The following is a 19,733-nucleotide window of genomic DNA, read 5'->3' on the forward strand; positions in this document are numbered from 1 at the left end:
ATGTCACTGTATTATGTCAACAAATACCCAGATACACTGCGGTAGGTTCAGTGTTTAGATCCGATCCTTTAGCCTTTCATTCATATTCATTAAACAAGAAATAGAGTTTTTTCCTTCGTAGCTCATAAATGTGTTAAACTGTTGTAATCTAATCTGAAACACTAAAGTTACTACAACGTTTCACTTCAAAGAATGGTTCAGTGTGTTTGAAATGTCCTCCTCCTTCTGAAACACACGCCAAAGACGATAACTCCACTGTCTGATTGCATCATCAATAACGCGTTGATCCAGCCGCTCCCACGACTGAACGATACGTTGTTTTATAAATTAGTTTTTCAGTCCTCCTAGCGACCATCCTTTATTAGGAAAAATTTAATGTAAGTCTTTTGGACAATAATTCTTACTCTGTCTCAAACACTTTATAATATACTTAACTTCTTTGCCAAACACCATTTTGTAATTATGCACTTAATGAGGTCCTCATCCGTCACCAATTCCATAGAATATTTATTAAATTATCAAATAATTCTTAAATATAATAATCTACTGTGATAGACCTTTAAATAATAACATTTTTATGAGAATGTAGTTATTTTTGTGCGTGAAAAATAAAGTGTCCTGTTTTTTCTGAACTGTGTGTATGTATGTGTGTGTGTGTGGTTATATGTGCAGTGGAACTGCTGTGTGCTGGGTGATAATGGTGAAAGGCAGGGTTGCAGACCTGTCTAAGACATGCAAATAAGCATACAGTAATATAAACACAAAATATATGTAGAACAAGGGATTCTATAACAGCAAGCACCCCAACATTGTAATCCAAATAAGCCTGGTGCTAGTACCATTTAATTTAATTTAAGGCATAATAGGGATGAGGACATCAATAGTGCCTTAAATTATGCACTAAAGATGGACAGGTCGGCACTTTTACAACAAACAAAATCCGATAAACAATCAAAAATACAAAAACATACGACATCCACTGAGGTTTCACCACTGTTTATTACCACCTATTCTAGACAGGCTAATCAAATCAGAACCATTTTGAAAAAGCATTGGGACATACTCAAACTTGACAAGGACCTGGATGACTATATATTAGATCAGCCAAAAATAGTTTTCAAGAAGGCAAAAACAATAGCCAATAAAATTTCACCTGGTCTATTTAATCCCAACAAAAATAACTTTAAATCCAAAGTCAAAGGCTTTTTCAGTTGTGGTGATTGTAGAATGTGCCGACATGCCTCCCCCATAAAACACATACTAAATGTTAATACAAAGAGAACTCATACTCTCAATTCCCTGATGACATGTAATACTAAATTTGTCATATATCTATTGAGATGCACTTGTGGTAGCTCCTATGTGGGCAGGACAATCCGCCCACTAAGAGAGAGGATTGTAGAACATGTTAGAACAATTAGAAACAAAGATGTGAGATACCCAGTTGCACGTCACTTTTCCAAATGTCAATCTGGTTCTTTGCAGAATTTCTCTTTTAGTGCACTCGAGCATATACGCCCTCATGTGTGTGGAGGAGATAGAGAATCTCTCCTCAATAAGAGAGAAATGTTCTGGATTTATGCCCTTGGGACATTGGCACCCAGGGGCATGAATCTAGACTGGGAACTTAAACATTTTCTTGATTAAACAACATGGCATATATAATTTGCACAGCCATCTGCAACAAGAATTTATGTCTACACACATATAATACATATAGCCATGTTACATACATCTTTTTATGTACTCTATGGAGTTATGTCATGTATTCCTTCTCTTTGTTGGATACCATATTGATCCTTAGACCCATACAATATGACTGTCTACAATATCAGCATAGAATACTGTGTTATTTTTATAAGTGATTTGAATATCTGCTTGTGTGATTTACCTAAGGCATAGAACCTATATGCATTTGGTGTTATCATCAGATGCATAAATAAGATATTATGCTATATCAATACTAATGTTTATGTACTGTGGTATTATCTGTTCCCATTCACCAACTAGTGGTCCTTCATAATAGGAAACTAATGTCTAGTTCTCATGAATTTACTTTGTATTTTTTCCAGGTGATATCATCATATATGTATAGTTACTGTCATCCTAGACTTACACTACCCTCTTATTCATTTGAGGCATGTGAACATAACTTTTGCAATAGATAAGCAGAGCAATAATGTTGTTCTAATTGGATTATGTTAGATATATAACTTCATTTGCATATTTGATACCAGTTTACCCTCAAGAAAATAGCATAATTATGTATGTGTTATACAGTCTTCCATCCCTTTTGTTTTTAAACGTTGCGCTTTTTAATCTTCAATTAGTATAGTGTTACTTAGCATATTTTTATATTATTCACTCAGTGTTTTGTTTTTCCTGGCTGCTTCTCCGTTGTTCACTACACTCCGAGGCTACTCCCACAGGGGAAGCTATTCTCCTGTGAGTTGCGCTATTGGTTAGTAGATCCACCAATGAGCAGGCTTATCCATCAACTCACGCGATACTTGCAGAGCGTGTGACGTCATCGTTGGGGGCGGGAGTAAGAGTTTATAACGGAGAACCCAGCAGACGCGCATTTACTCTTTGATAAAGGGACAACAGTCCTGAAACGCGTCAGAGTGTTTATTTGTACTCCCTATGACCACCTAATAAATTCTTTTTACAATCGGAACTGGTTTGCAGCCCCCATTGTCTACAGCCGCAGTGCTCCGCCGTCGGATCCCACGGGACAACCCACCGCCTATTCATGTTACTGGCGTGATGCACACACACCTGAAGTCTGAGCAGCTGTTCTACTGAGGCTCCAACACAGAACGGTTTATCACAAGTTATGTACTTTGGTGTACTGGGGATTTAGACAGTGCCTTTATGGTATATATAGAGTTCTGTGTCACTCCTCCAGTATAAACTGTACACCTGTCTGCCTATATACCACAGTGAGTCTCATACAGCCAAATATATGCTCAAGTGACTGGATGACTTGTGATTAAAGATTTAATCAATTGTATACCACAAACAGCTGAGCCCTGAAGACCGGGATCATATCCCATATACACAGTATACATGGGAAGGATGTTGATCCTGGGATTAATCCGATTGCCAATTCTTGGAGTCAGGAAGGAATTTATTTTCCCCCTTATGAGATATCATTGGATGATATGACTCTGGGGTTTTTTGTTTGCCTTCTTCTGGATAAATAAGTAAGTATAGATATAGGATAAAGTAGCTGTTGTCTAAATCTAGAATAAGTTGAACTTGATGGACGTACGTCTTTTTTCAACCTCATCTACTATGTAACTATGTAACTATATAATAGTGACAGATTAGAGGAAAAGGTATGACACTTGTGTGAAAGAGAATAAAGTAAAAAAAAAACAGCGAACAACACTGATAGTGTAGTAAATTTAGTTTACATTTTTTTCCCAAAAAGAGGGTAAGTATTCTGTGTACATCAGATCAATTCTTTAAAAGCATTTCATGTTACAGGACCAGTCGTCGTCTAGTCACTACCAGGTGGTATTCGGAAGATGTCGCTCTCCTCGCGGTAGGTGGCCCCTCACATGTGGGCACGAAGAATCCTCCTTGGAGCAAACATCCAGTAGGGTTCCCTCTCACGGAAGTCCCCGCTTAGAGTAGATTTCTCCAATTTTTAATGTCCATCAATAGAGCCAAATACCCCTCCTTACTTAACCAAACGGTGTCACTGGTTATTGTGACCCAGAGGTATAAGTTAGCGGGATATATATTAAGGCACACACAGGTAGCAGTGAGAAATAGAGACTAACATCCCAGTGTTCATAAGGAGTAAAAGACTTTGACTCAAAGCAAACACCGGTAGCGCAAAGCGACGGTCAGTGACGTCACTGCAGAGGCGCCACAGTATAGCGGCTAAAGCTACTAGTACCAATACGGATCTGTGAACTATCCTGTTTTAGCCACTATATTGTAATATACCTCTGGGTCACAATAACCAGTGCCGCCGTTTGGTTAAGTAAGGAGGGGTATTTGGCTCTATTGATGGACATGTAAAACCAGAGAAATCTACTCTAAATATTAGTGGGTACTTCCGTGAGAGGAAACCCTATTGGACGCCTGCTGCAAGGAGGATTCTTTGTACCCACTTGTGAGGGGCCACCTACCGCGAGCAGAGCAACGTCTTCCGAATACCACCTGGTAGTGACTAGATGACGGTTCCTGTACCTGTGCGGTTCCAGCTTTCAGTAACACATGTCTTGTAACATGAAATGCTTTTAAAGAATTGAACTGATGTACGCAGAATACTTACCCCCTTTTTTGGAAAAAAAAATGTTATACTAAATTCACTACAAATTGAGCGTTGTGCGCTTTTTTTTTGCCTTTATTCTCTTTTAGTGTGTGGTGTTCGGAGCCACCCCTGGTCAACAGCTGCAGACGCTCTCTTATTGCACTTATAAGGTTATGTATTTTTCACCAATTTATTGTCAAATGTGTCAGTTTCACATTGAATATTTTGAGGTATTTGGGGTCTGAATAACAGCCTCACTACATTTCAATTTTGTATTTTCACCATCCCGGAATCTATTTTAGTAGCGCACTTAATTTTTCTGTTTCTGCTATGACACTTGTGTAAATATTTCTCTTTAGAGACATGTATCTGAACTACAGAGAGGGTGATATAAATATGTGGCGTTGCCCTCCTTAATGATGTTAATTTATTAGGAATGCACCCAGATCTATGTACACATTCAGACCCTGTGGTATGAGGGTTTTAAGCGTATGGATCCAGCTGGTTTCTATCCCTGTGTTTTGGGTAATATATGTATGTTTATCCGCGCTTCTCTTCTGTGTCTTTACCGCCAAGCAGAGTCGCCTGTATGCCCTTCCAGAGATCCTTCTGGTCTTCGGCCCTGGTATCAGCAGCAGAGACACTTACTGCCGGGGATTCGCAGGGAAAGGTAGTCGGGCTATACCGTAGTTCCGCAAAGAAGGGAGAGCACTTCAGAGACTCTTGGGGCAGGGAGTTCATGAGGCAGGAGGTCCGCCCAATCGTCCTGTTGCTCAGAGACATAGCACCAGAGGAACTGTTCCAATATTTGATTGGTCCTCTCGGTCTGGCCATTGGACTGCGGAGGGAAAATAGATGTCCATCACCAAACAATGACAAAAAAAACCTTCCAGAACCTCGCAATGAATTGAGAGCCTCTGTCGGAGACTATCTGCATAGGTAAGCCAAAATAAAATACACATATAGTATCTATCCCCAAAAAATTAAAAATTCATTTCAAATATTGTATATCCTGATTTTATTGTAATGTGTATTTTGTTACAGTTATTATGCTTCTCAATGGGCAAAAGCACGATTTGCAGGGGGGTTGGAGTAGTTTCCTCAGGGAGGGTGGTTAGGCCTACTAGGCGGGTGGTGGTTAACCACTAAGGTAATGAAGCTTTGCTTTTATTTGTATTTTTAGTTCGCAGTATTGAAGCAAAGAGTATCCAGAGCTGAATAATCCTTAATTCAGGTCCAGAGACTACCTGCTTCCCGAGATACGGACCTCCATAGGGGATGCCAGTATCTTGGGGCTGCTTCAATGTCCCGGTCACGTGGGCTGTGACATGGAAGATTTAAACTTGCAGAAGATAACTCGGAAAGCCGGCGGTCCCCGGACCTGAATTAAAGGTGGTTCAACTCCGGAGACCCCCCCGCATCAATACTGTGTACTAAAAATAATAATAAAAATAATAAGATCTGCTGTAAGAGCGGTACGGGGAGACACGGAGAGAGGGACGTCTTCTTTCTGATCTCTCTGGGCCGCTCTCAAACTGGTTGCGGCTCGATAGGATTAACGCTGCTGGAGTCTCATTCAGAAGCAGGGTCCCTCGCTGCGTGAATCCCTTCAGGGCAACAAACATTACAGGCCTTATGGGAGCAGGGGAGCTGCGGTCGGGTGCCGTTCGTCAGCACTTTTCCTCACGCCCACACGGAAAGCAAATAGTAACAGATCTGTAGAAGCATATGGGGCATATGTATCAAGGAGTCAACGATTGAGCCACAGATTGAACCGTCTCTGTTGAAGCAGGGTTGTTATTAAACCTGACCTGTTGGTGGCCCCTGAGGATTTAAGTTGGCCACCCCTGCATACTGCCAATGCCATAATACCATGACTAATGAATATAACTCAAAGCATCTTTCATCCACAACTTTATCCTGCACCAGTTTGCTTTATAAATAGTTTCACCGAGATTCAAAAATGGGCAAAAAGGTTGATTTGCATAGTCAAAAAATTAATTGTTCTCAACTTTATTTTAAATGTATTGTAGTGACTGCCAATATTTACCAACTTTCACTAAAGTGTCCACAGAAGTTGGCAAGCCAAGATGCTAGCTAAGTAAGATACTTATAATTGGTGGTTACTAAGGAAGGTTATCTTTGCAACTTTTTCACTAGTCTCAACGTCCAAAATTCACTTATGTAAAGGTTTTCCAAATCACTCATAATAAAGGTAAGAATAATGTAACATTTATTGGAATCAATTAAACACAAGCTGAATATATTTCCGATTACTGGATTAATTAGAAATGCGCTTAAATTAGCATAATTCATACTTAAAAAATAATTGGCTCTTTGCTTACAAAACTTATTTTAATTTATGACATACAGTAGTCAAAACATATGGGCTAAGTAATTGTTTATTTTTCACATTTATATTGTAGTGTTAATTGTAACTTGTTTCCAGCATCCTATAAATATCATATAAATATTTTTGCCTAGTGCATCAAATGTATAATTGTGGACAGATATTACCCTCTTGTGGATGAACTACTGAATTACACCTGCTGGAATATAAAAAATAGGGTTCAGTGACAGCATTAGTTACTGTAATTTGTTGTGTTTTTCAGTTAATTTCCTTTGGGAAATTGTGTACTGTATACAGAACTTGGACATGTTTTGAGAAATTGGAAATACTTATTGGATATTTTTGTATATAAGATATAACAGGTTCTGCACCTTTGTTACCCATTGTCATATTCTTTTACTTGAATATAAAAAAAACCAGAATAAAATATATATTTTTACAAAAATTTAGAGGCAAAATCAGTCTAACGCAAAAATATACAGTAGTAGGCGCAGCACTTCTATTCTCGAAATATATCACATATAATATTTCTATATTCACTTCTATATGGTCAGTGAAACTTTCTCTATCTAAATGGCATCTACAGTATGTGCAGCTGCCAGGAAACGACTTCTCTCAGCAGTCTTCCAAGGGATAACGAACCATCAAGAAACCACAACCATGTGGAGAAAAAAATGTGTGTATAGTGTAGTAATTCAGGTTAAATAAAGGAGGTATAATGTTTCTTCTATTGCATTCTCATATTCCTGTTCATTTAAAGCAGCAACATGTGAAATCTTATATGTGTTTTCCTTTTAAATAAATCCGTTTTGTAATGATAGATAATATTTAATGCATTTCATTTATTTTTTTTAAATTCAACTCTTAATGCCATTTGAATGCGTTTTACAGCATCCTTTGATTTCTATAGCAGGTTTTAACACCGCTCCCAAGCAGTACAAGAGCTTTCCAACACTTTCCTGTTTTGGGATAATTTGTGATAGAAGTGAAGTAGAGCAAAAGTGCACTGCAACTGGAAAGATTCTTTGAGAAAATATCACGGGCAAACTCCAAAATAAAATAGAGGGTATTTAATGAATGGACTCACAAGTAGATGAACATGACAAACGCGTTTGTCATGTTCATCTACTTGTGAGTCCATTCATTAAATACCCTCTATTTTATTTTGGAGTTTGCCCGTGATATTTTCTCAAAGAATCTTTCCCGTTGCAGTGCACTTTTGCTCTACTTCACTTCTATTGCTTCTACACTCCAGGATTGCACGCAGAGGAACCACTATCCTGTTTTGGCGCTCCGGGCTTCAGTATACCCCCAGGGCAGGTAATGGGCATCAGCCTTTATCTTATTACCTTAGCCCCCTATGGGGATGTTTATGCTTTAAGTGGGGTGTGCATTCTTGACCATCTTTGCGGTAGTCATGCAGACTGACCGCTAGGTCTTTATTTTTGCCCCCCATTTATATGATTATGATATATATGTGAGCCTATGGATCGAATACAGTGTTCCTACTTTTGGATTATTTTCTTAACTATCAAGATGCCTGTGTGTACACACGGATATTGAGCGTCGCTCTACTAACTTTCCTTTTGGGATAATTTGTAGCCAATGTTCCCAGCAGTTTGCGCTGTAAACTGTAACAATAGATAATGTTACCTTAGTAATATAAGAATACATTGTAGCTGATGAGTTACACTGACTGAAGCAGCCATAATATTAGGCACACAATCAGGAGTTTGACAGATTTATAACAGGAGCAGGAAACGATTGCCAGTTTATGTAAGAGTGTAAAATTATACATGGACACATCCTTTGCATATAAAAATAAGGGGTGAAAAGAGAAAAATGAAGTGGGAGGGGAGAATGTTGTATTGCTGCTTTAAAGGCACTAAGAATCTCTCCTATCCTATCACAGGAGGCTCCTCAGCTTACCTCTGCCCTGCCTACGCCTCTGATTGGCTCACTGCGCTTTATAATCCCTGTAGCTCCGTTGCAACATCGCTCTGCATAGTTTAGTTTGCCTCGTGCTGTTTGGATCCTATGCCCAGCTCCCTCTTACCTTTCAGATCTCGTTACCGAACCGGCTTGTCTACTTACCCTCTCTGGCTCCTCGACTCCGGCAATCTCTTGACCTCGCTTACCTCTCGGACACCCCGAACACGGCTCACGGACCTCTACTACTCGGACCTCTACTGCCACGACCCTTGGCTACAGACGTCACTACACTTCACTCTCCACGCCGGATCTGGCAAGTACTACGGCTAAACCTTTGTACCCTGGCCTTGGCCACACTACCAAATCCACATTCCGGGCACACCCTCATTACTGCGGGTGTGTGGTCTACTCACTGTCCACCTCAGTACTGGGGGGTTAGTCTTGTCACGCTGTGCTGCTCGCAGACATCAATACAGGTAATGACATGACTTGGCTAATTATATGTTATTAATTTCTATCATATTTTCGCGCTACTTTGTTAAGGAAAGACCCACCAAGAAGGTAACATTTTACTTTGACGCATATATTAGATGACTCTAATCACTCTAAAAGGTTAAATACCAATAATGTAACAATTCATGTATATACAAAGCCTAGTGATTGCATTTAGTGCTGGCTGCAATTACCTTTGATTTCAAGAGTTTGAATTGAACACAAAACATCTTTAACTGGTTTTGCAAGTGTTAACACTCAATCCACTCATAGCTCCTCCAAACCTATCTAGGTGCTATCATACAGTAACTTTTTTTTTGAGGAACAAGATGACATTTTTTTCCTCAGACTGTACAAAAAAAAAGTCTGCATCCAGATACACTTTGGAAAGGGGATGTAAAATAAAAAAACAAACACCTCTCGGGCACATTCAGAGCCAACTTGGAGGTCTTAACACAGCTCGCAAATCTAATATTTGTTTATCTTTGTCTATCTCTATGAATGTGTGGGACAGAGATGTACATATGTGTCTGTATTTGTAAATGTGTACATGTCTGTAATAAACCTTGTATCTGTATGTGTAATATAAATGCATATTTATAATAGTGCCTGTGTATGTGTGTAAATGTAAGCATCTATGTATGTACATTATGTACAGTCATGTGAAAAGAAAGTACACCCTCTTTGAATTGCATGGTTTTACATATAAGGACATAATAACAATCATCTGTTTCTTAGCACGTCTAAAAATTAGGTAAATACAACCTCAGATGAACAACAAAACATGACATATTACACCGTGTCATGATTGAACAAAAATAAAGCCAAAATGGAGAAGCCATGTGTGAAAAACTAAGTATACCTTATGGTTCAATAGCTTGTTTAACCACCTTTAGCAGCAATAACTTGTAGTAATCGTTTTCTGTATGACTATCAGTCTCTCACATCGTTGTGGAGGAATTTCTCTCTTCTCCCCCCATGCATCCATTCTCTCTTCCCCCCCATGCATCCATTCTCTCTTCCCCCCTATGCATCCATTCTCTCTCCCCTCCATGCTTCCATTCTCTCTCGCCCATCCCTCCATTCTCTCTCTCCCCCATGCATCCATTCTCTCTTCTCCCCCCATGCATCCATTCTCTCTTCCCCCCCATGCATCCATTCTCTCCCCCCACCCATCCATTCTCTCTCCCCCCCACCCATCTATTCTCTCTCCCCCATTCTCTGTCTCTCTCTCTCTCCCATTCTTTGTGTCTCTCTCTCTCCCATTCTTTGTGTCTCTCTATCCTCCCATTCTCTTTCTCCCCATTCTGTTTCTCTCCTCCCATTCTCTGTTTCTCTCCCCCATTCTTTGTTTCTCTCTCCCCATTCTTTGTTTCTCTCCCCTCATTCTTTGTTTCTCTCCCCCCATTCTCTGTCTCTCTCCCCCTCATGCTGTCTTTCTCCCCCTCATGCTGTCTCTCTCCCCCTCATGCTGGCTTGCTCTCTCCCCATGCTGTCTCACTCTCCACATACTGTGTGTGGGTGTCCCTCCCAAGCTGTGTGTGTATCTCTCTCCAATGCTGTGTGTGTCCCTCTCTCTCCCATACTGTCTCTCTCTCCCATACGGTGTGTATCTCTCTCCCATACTGTGTGTGTCTCTCTCTCTCCCATACTGTCTCTCTCCCATGCTGTGTATGTGTCTCTCTCATACTGTGTGTGTCTCTCACTCTCTCTCTCTCCCATACTGTGTGTGTTTCTCTCTCTTTCCCATGCTGTGTGTGTCTCTCCCATGCTGTCTGTGTGTGTCCTACCTTTCACTGTGGGGCGCGTGTTTGTGTGTGTGTGGGGGGGGGGGGGGCAGGGGTTTGAAGCAATCTTGAGACTTGGCAGCAGACATCTCACTTCCGGGTCTCACTGCTGGGGCTCCGCAGACACTAACCCCGCCCCCACCCTCTACAGCTAACCCTACCCTCTGCAGCTAACCCTGCCCCCATCCTCTGCAGCCTCCGCTCTCCTCTGCCAGCATTCACTCGCTCTCTGCTGCCCTCCCCCCTCTTCCCCTCTCTGATGGTCAAAACCGGGACACTCACAAAAAAATCGGACAGCCGGGACAGGCCTTAAAAAAACGGGACTGTCCCAGCTAAACCGGGACATCTGGTCACCCTACCTATTGTGGAATCCTACATTTCCCTTTCACCTTGTGGTTATACCACACCACATACCTTCCCCTCTTTCACTTCTACACACAATTCACAATTCACGGAAGTGAGATGTCTGCTGCCAGGGCTCAAGATGGCTTCAAACCCCTGCCCCCCCCCCCCCCCCCCCCCACACACACACGCGCCCCACAGTGAAAGGTAGGACACACACAGACAGCATGGGAGAGACACACACAGCATGGGAAAGAGAGAGAAACACACACAGTATGGGAGAGAGAGAGAGAGAGAGAGTGAGTGACACACACAGTATGAGAGAGAGACACATACACAGCATGGGAGAGAGACAGTATGGGAGAGAGAGAGAGAGAGCGAGAGAGAGACACAATTGTATGTAAAAATGGTCACATCTTGTTCATAATCTTACATTTGAATTAAGGTGACCTTGCCAGCACCACATGTATGTAGAGTTCCGGATTAATTTATCCCACTTGATTGTCCAATTCTAATTCTAGAACCAACATTTCATGAGTATTAGCACGGTCTCTACCTCCATATGAGTACAGCATCAAACTTCGCTACCAAGTACGGGCTGTAGCACCACATTTCCCACCGTGAAAGGACACCTTCACACCCTGTCACTTAGCGTGGGCAGTAGCAGCGCCTCTCCGAATACACCAATTGGAAGCAGGAAAAAGCCTCCTTTCTCCCCAGCTGCACCAATCTTGTCATTCCTCTGACAAGGTCCCTCTGTTGCTTTGTCAAAATATATAGAGAACCCAGCATTTAATTTTAATTTTTTCTTTACATTTTATTTTCTTTGCCTTTTTCTCTTTGTTTTAAATTATTTTAAACATTGAAACATTGCTGTTAATCCATATAAAGGAAGTAGCATGCATGGAATAGATTATCCAGAATATAAAAAAAAAGTTACTTCTTTCTACCTCCCAATATTTAATCTTCGGAATGTGTTACCACCTGCTCAGATCCAAGATCATTAGAATATTTTACTTCCCAACAACTTGTTTCCCCTTTTGTGATCCACCCTTCTTGTGGCTGAGGGTCTTTTCTATATATGCCAAAGCAGCCAAATGTGGGTTTTTTTTTCAAGGACAAATGTCCCATTAAAGTCAATGGGGAATTTCAGCAGAATACGGCTCAATTGGCTGCTTCAGCAGATATAGAATAATCCCCTTAATCTCATGTTCTACACTTCTCCTGTCACCAGTATTGGACTTTGACATGAAGGGCCCACACGGGGAAACAAATGGTAGTGGCATACGGCTTTGGCTTAACGAGAAAAAATGTGTGGATATTTTCTCCTTAAATGCATTAATCTTGTAATCTTCCAAATAATTATTTTCCACCCTTTTACTGAATTTGAAAACAGCCCCTCAACTGGAAGCTTACACTAGGCATCCACCATTCTTTTAGTTAACACATATCCCATGAGCCTGCCTCGCACATTATTTAGACTTACTGTAGAGCATACATTACCAAGCTTGTCTTGTTCTGTACCACTATAGCATAATCTGGTATTTTCCTTTATCACCAACTATTTGCCGGGTCCGTAAGTATATTGTTTGTCTTTGTTTATTTGTGTTTGTGTGTCTAAGGTAGTCTCTCTAAGGAGTCTAATTATACATCTCAGGATGTGCACCTTGACACTTGTACAAGATTTGCTAATCTTTCTGTAGCCCCCTTTCCCCCTTGTCTGGGAAGGAACCACCAGTACTGCTATTACCTGTTTGACTACCAAAAGGCTTGAGCCTCCGCCACTGGGAGCCTGGGGTGATATCTCATTTGCCTTGGTGCAGCGCCTCCACCTGCGAGGGATCCCAACGTGATGGGATAAGCCCCTCACAGGAACAATACCAATAATAACCACACACAGTGTATATAAGAACTGGTTTAACTGAACTCAGGATAATCAACCTGTATCCCAGAGTATATAGCCCACACACACAATCCAATTACACCAGATGAGTGTCCCCAATGTACATAGGGTGCTTGGCACCAATATCCCTGATGTGCTTTCCCAATATCAGGGCCCACCCAAAAGTGTAGGAGATAGCACTATCCCGTGGAATGTTGGTGCACTGGTTGAGGTACCTGCCCGGGGCTCCAGCACTCGGGTACTGCAGATTAACAAATGGGGATCCACTGAAACAGCGACGTCGTCGTCTGCAATGGCGTCCGCCTCTGCATTGGGTGAACTCCAGTAGGAGGGTCTCACCTTTAAGTGTCTATGCAGAGTAGGTGGCCTGGTCCCAGACCACAGGCCGCAATCACCGCATGATGTCTCATCGGTGCTATACACTGACTATGGGCAGCTACTGGGGAAATGTCCCTAACTATGGGCTTCCCTGTAGCAGTCACAATCTGGGGTGATTTGGGGCCTAACGGGGGGTTTCTGGCCTAGTCTGGGAGCCACTTGCACCCAGATACTACCTGACCCCTCTGCGTCCCTGCTCCGACTGGCGTGGTCTCAGGCATGACAAAAGTATCAATCTCCTACTGCCGAGATTCTCCTAGCCCTATTGGCTGCCTGGCAACATGTGGTTGTGCAGCCCCTTGTGCTGCTGGGACTTGTAGTTCCCCTGCAGAGCTTGTGGTAATGGCCGTCGCAATTAGGGAGCTCACTGCGCATGCGCGAAGATCCTGAATATGGCGGTGTCCTGATCGCATCTACCTGACGGATCTCCGGCGACCCGCTCGCCTGTCAGCAACCTCCCTGCAGCATCCCTAGCAACCCGGTCCGGCAGGTAAGAGGGACTATGGGAAACCTGGCTACATTTCCATTAGCGTAGTTGGTGAAGATAGAGCACAGCTGCAGACGCCCTGCAATGTGAAGCAGGGAAAACAAAACCAGGCCACTCCGCAGTAGTATTATCAAAAAGTGTATTAAGCCAGCAAGCACATACAGGGAACAAAAATAGAACAGATAGAACGCACCTACGCGTTTCGTACAATAGTACTTTATCAAGGTGAAGCAAGAGTAAAATAACAGCCTATTTACACTGGCGACACACTTTATTCGAGCTTGGCTAGTCCCACGAATTCGGGTATACCCGGGTGTATTGAGGTTTGTGACTGTTTTCTGCCCGAGTGCATTGAGGTATTTTCCAAGCAGGGATTGAAGCATTTTATTCCCGCTGGCTGCAATACTGCACAGTATATATATATATATACTGCATTACAATTCATGAATTTATGCCATCTGGTAGACACGCGAAGCATTGCAGCCTATTAAATCCTAATCATTATCATTTAACAGATCAGCCGCCCATCAGCCAGGCATGAACCCAGGCTGGGAAGGCAAATGCAACGGGGCTTGTCAGAGGTGAGGAGCGGCGCATTCCAGGTATCTGCCAGGTACATACCGGGTATTTGCTCGAATAAAGTGTGTCGGTGCAGTATAGCCACCTTAAACACTTCTAATCAACTGGGTTGCGGCGTCATGCGCCGACAGCTGCAAGCAGTCGCGGCAGAGTGACGCGCATTCACAGGGATCAGGGTGTATCGGGCAGTACACAGGGGCTGCCACGTGACCTCCGTCGCATCATAGGGATGACGTCATCAGCGTGCGGCACGTAGGCTAATCACGCTGACGCAGCGTCCATCACCATTAGTTCGGGATATGTCACGTGATCCTAATAGTTTTTTTACAACACAAAACTTTATTAGTGAAACATAATATGTAAACAAACAGTGAAAAACCAAATCAATGGCTGGTTAATATAATTTCACAAACCGAGTTTTACCAAGAGACTCATTAGAACATTAAGTCACAGACTCCCAGTCTAGGTATAATATATATTATTGTAAAGATTTAATCTATATACTTTCATTGAATAATATATTATAATAATAAACAGATACAATTACAATACCATACCCATTCCTGGGACCGAAATAGAACCTTGCTAGTTCATGGAGGCTTGCAAAACAGATGTATATATAGTACTATTACATCATAATCAAAAACAGTTTGTTGAAATAGAAAACTTGAAGTACAATATACATTTGAATTTATAATACATCTAAAAGAGGAGAAATATGATACCTATTATGTGTCTTATATACTTTAATTACGACATGAACACAGACTGGGATTGCATAACTAATATTAAGCAATACCAACCAATATTTAATATAACTATAATCAATGAGGGCCCATTTTATAACAACATGTATATACGAAATCAATATAAAAAATATTTATAAAATTGGGATTGATGAAAAATTGATTAGTTAGAAAATAATCTATTAAAGAAAAAATTAATAAAATACAGGTATAATCAATCAGAATTGTTAACTTATTAATATTAATTTCTTAATTGGTAAATACATTTGTTAATCAAAAAAAGGGGGGATTAAGATCAATTATTATGATATATTCATAAAATTAATCATAAAAAATGACTTAGATCCCACTCTGTGTTCATACCCAGGGGTGTTCTGGTCTTTAGGGTGAAAATCCAATAGGATTCACGTCTGTCTAGATACTTAGTCCTGTCACCACCTCTTGGGAGGATAGGTATTTTTTCAATTCCTTGAAATGAAAAGGAGTTAGTATTACCTTGTGAGCAATTATGGAAATGGTTAGACACTGGGTGATTCTGATCACCCATCCGTATAAGACGTAAGTGCTCTAAAATTCTGACTTTTAGACATCTTGTTGTTCTCCCGACATATTGTCGCCCACATCCACATTGCAGAAGGTAAATTACAAATGTGGAGTTACAATTTATGAAAGATTTTATATTGTAATTTAAACCAGAATTAAATGAGCAAAATTGTTTGCCATTTTTCATTTTTGAACATACCTTGCAATGTGTACAAGAGTATGTACCGAGGGGTAAATTGGGGACTGCTTTTTTGTCATCATTAGATTCAAAGAGACTTGGGGACTATGAAAAGATGAACTATCATTACTTAATAAGGGTATGGGTTTTGTACCAGATACCAACTTTGACCTTTTTCAAACAATGGTTGATTTAAACAAATTTATCAGAAAATGTACACTGAAAAAGTTTTTTAGTGATAAGATTATCAACAAGGCTGAGGATCAATTTGTTAACACTGTATCAGTTGAACCTGAATGTATTACTACTAATGTTGATACATATTTTTCAGATGTTACAATGCATGATTCTAATCGTATTCAATCTAACATTTTCTCATTTAAGGAACAATGTCTTATCCGGGACTTAGAAGACCTAGATACTAACCCTATATCTGACTCTGAATATCATTACAATTTCTTGGGAAGATCTAGCTCGGGTCTTAAGAAACAATCATTATTCTATCCCACCTTTGTCAAAGGCAAACATCTTTCCACTTTTGAAAACCTTGTGGAAAGAGACTTAAGATTAATACAGAAAGGTTTTTCTTTCAATACAGGTTACTGTGATACAAAAAACAGTAATCTAAGTTATGATGAATCTATAGCTCTCAATAATCTTAAATGTAATAAATCCTTAATAATAAAAAATGCCGACAAAGGAGGAGCAGTGGTAGTACAGCATAGGGAGGACTACCTTAAGGAGGCATTGCGCCAACTTCGGGATGTGTCTTCCTATGCTGTACTACCATCTGATCCTACCATAAGATACCAGAGGGAACTCAGACATTTGTTAGACTTGGGTTCAATGCTAGGAGTCCTGAACGATAATGACATGGATTATCTGTACAAACCCTTCCCTGTCACACCCGTGTTTCACCATCTCCCGAAGATTCATAAGACATTGGTATCCCCTCCTGGGAGGCCAATTGTCTCCAGTATTGATTCTTTGGGAGATGGTGTCTCACGGTATGTGAATCACTTTCTCCAGCCCATGGTACAAGAGCTCCCGTCCTATATTAGAGACAGTACTCATTTAATAAATACACTGGAAGACTTTAAATGGAAAAGTAATCTACTCTGGGTGACATTAGACGTTACGTCTTTATACACCGTGATATCCCACGAACATGGTTTGACAGCTGTGGATTATTTCTTAAATAAATCGGATTTATCACCAGCACAAAACACTTTTATTTTGGATGCAATTCACTTTTTACTCACTCACAATTTCTTTTTGTTCAATGGGGTTCATTATCTCCAGACACGTGGAACGGCGATGGGGACAAGCTTTGCCCCCTCTTACGCCAACCTTTTCATGGGTTGGTGGGAGCGGTTCCACGTGTTTGGAGACCTGAACATTTATAGGGAGCACATTTTATTTTATAAGAGGTATATCGATGATTTGTTGTTCGTTTGGGAGGGTGACGTCACCACTTTGCACAAATTCATTTCATTATTAAACACTAACAGCTTTAATCTCACTTTCACCTATTCGTTTCATATACAACACATCAATTATTTAGATCTCTGCTTATATGTGGACACAACTTTAAATATTCAAACTACACTATATCGGAAACCCAACTCCAGAAATACTTTTCTGAGACCCAGCAGCTGTCATCCTTCAAACATGTTCCGGGGAATACCCAAGAGTCAATTCATCAGAGCTCGGAGAAATTGCTCGAGTGAGTCTGACTATAATCATCAAGTAAATGACCTATATTCAAGGTTCCTCAAGAGAGGTTACAAAAAAGCGGATCTGGACAGATCATTAAAGGAAGTATCCAACTTAGACAGAAGTTTATTGTTGAGGAAAGAACAAAGACCGAATAGGGACAATGTTAGCCCCTCATTTATTACCCCGTATAGCAAACAAGCACCAATAATTAAAAATATCTTAAAAAAACACTGGAATGTGCTGACCCTAGATCCAGTATTGAAACCACACATCATTTTGGGTCCCAACGTTGTGTATAAACGAGCCAAAACTTTGTCCAATAGCCTGTCCCCAAGTCTCTTTGAATCTAATGATGACAAAAAAGCAGTCCCCAATTTACCCCTCGGTACATACTCTTGTACACATTGCAAGGTATGTTCAAAAATGAAAAATGGCAAACAATTTTGCTCATTTAATTCTGGTTTAAATTACAATATAAAATCTTTCATAAATTGTAACTCCACATTTGTAATTTACCTTCTGCAATGTGGATGTGGGCGACAATATGTCGGGAGAACAACAAGATGTCTAAAAGTCAGAATTTTAGAGCACTTACGTCTTATACGGATGGGTGATCAGAATCACCCAGTGTCTAACCATTTCCATAATTGCTCACAAGGTAATACTAACTCCTTTTCATTTCAAGGAATTGAAAAAATACCTATCCTCCCAAGAGGTGGTGACAGGACTAAGTATCTAGACAGACGTGAATCCTATTGGATTTTCACCCTAAAGACCAGAACACCCCTGGGTATGAACACAGAGTGGGATCTAAGTCATTTTTTATGATTAATTTTATGAATATATCATAATAATTGATCTTAATCCCCCCTTTTTTTGATTAACAAATGTATTTACCAATTAAGAAATTAATATTAATAAGTTAACAATTCTGATTGATTATACCTGTATTTTATTAATTTTTTCTTTAATAGATTATTTTCTAACTAATCAATTTTTCATCAATCCCAATTTTATAAATATTTTTTATATTGATTTCGTATATACATGTTGTTATAAAATGGGCCCTCATTGATTATAGTTATATTAAATATTGGTTGGTATTGCTTAATATTAGTTATGCAATCCCAGTCTGTGTTCATGTCGTAATTAAAGTATATAAGACACATAATAGGTATCATATTTCTCCTCTTTTAGATGTATTATAAATTCAAATGTATATTGTACTTCAAGTTTTCTATTTCAACAAACTGTTTTTGATTATGATGTAATAGTACTATATATACATCTGTTTTGCAAGCCTCCATGAACTAGCAAGGTTCTATTTCGGTCCCAGGAATGGGTATGGTATTGTAATTGTATCTGTTTATTATTATAATATATTATTCAATGAAAGTATATAGATTAAATCTTTACAATAATATATATTATACCTAGACTGGGAGTCTGTGACTTAATGTTCTAATGAGTCTCTTGGTAAAACTCGGTTTGTGAAATTATATTAACCAGCCATTGATTTGGTTTTTCACTGTTTGTTTACATATTATGTTTCACTAATAAAGTTTTGTGTTGTAAAAAAACTATTAGGATCACGTGACATATCCCGAACTAATGGTGATGGACGCTGCGTCAGCGTGATTAGCCTACGTGCCGCACGCTGATGACGTCATCCCTATGATGCGACGGAGGTCACGTGGCAGCCCCTGTGTACTGCCCGATACACCCTGATCCCTGTGAATGCGCGTCACTCTGCCGCGACTGCTTGCAGCTGTCGGCGCATGACGCCGCAACCCAGTTGATTAGAAGTGTTTAAGGTGGCTATAAATAGGCTGTTATTTTACTCTTGCTTCACCTTGATAAAGTACTATTGTACGAAACGCGTAGGTGCGTTCTATCTGTTCTATTTTTGTTCCCTGTATGTGCTTGCTGGCTTAATACACTTTTTGATAATACTACTGCGGAGTGGCCTGGTTTTGTTTTCCCTGCTTCACATTGCAGGGTGTCTGCAGCTGTGCTCTATCTTCACC

The 19,733-nt window shown here is 40.3% G+C and overlaps 1 long non-coding RNA gene across 1 annotated transcript in view; it reads right to left on the reverse strand.

Moving 5' to 3' along the window:
• Positions 1-4,305: 4,305 nt before the first annotated feature.
• Positions 4,306-19,733, reverse strand: part of LOC142483587 (uncharacterized) — a 63,299-nt gene continuing 47,871 nt past the window's right edge. Inside the window, exon 4 of the long non-coding RNA XR_012797392.1 lies at positions 4,306-5,108. This is a non-coding gene — a long non-coding RNA (uncharacterized LOC142483587). The remainder of the gene's footprint in view (positions 5,109-19,733) is intronic.

The sequence above is a fragment of the Ascaphus truei genome, unplaced genomic scaffold (genome assembly GCF_040206685.1).
Source record: "Ascaphus truei isolate aAscTru1 unplaced genomic scaffold, aAscTru1.hap1 HAP1_SCAFFOLD_339, whole genome shotgun sequence".
Taxonomy (NCBI): Eukaryota; Metazoa; Chordata; class Amphibia; order Anura; family Ascaphidae; genus Ascaphus; species Ascaphus truei.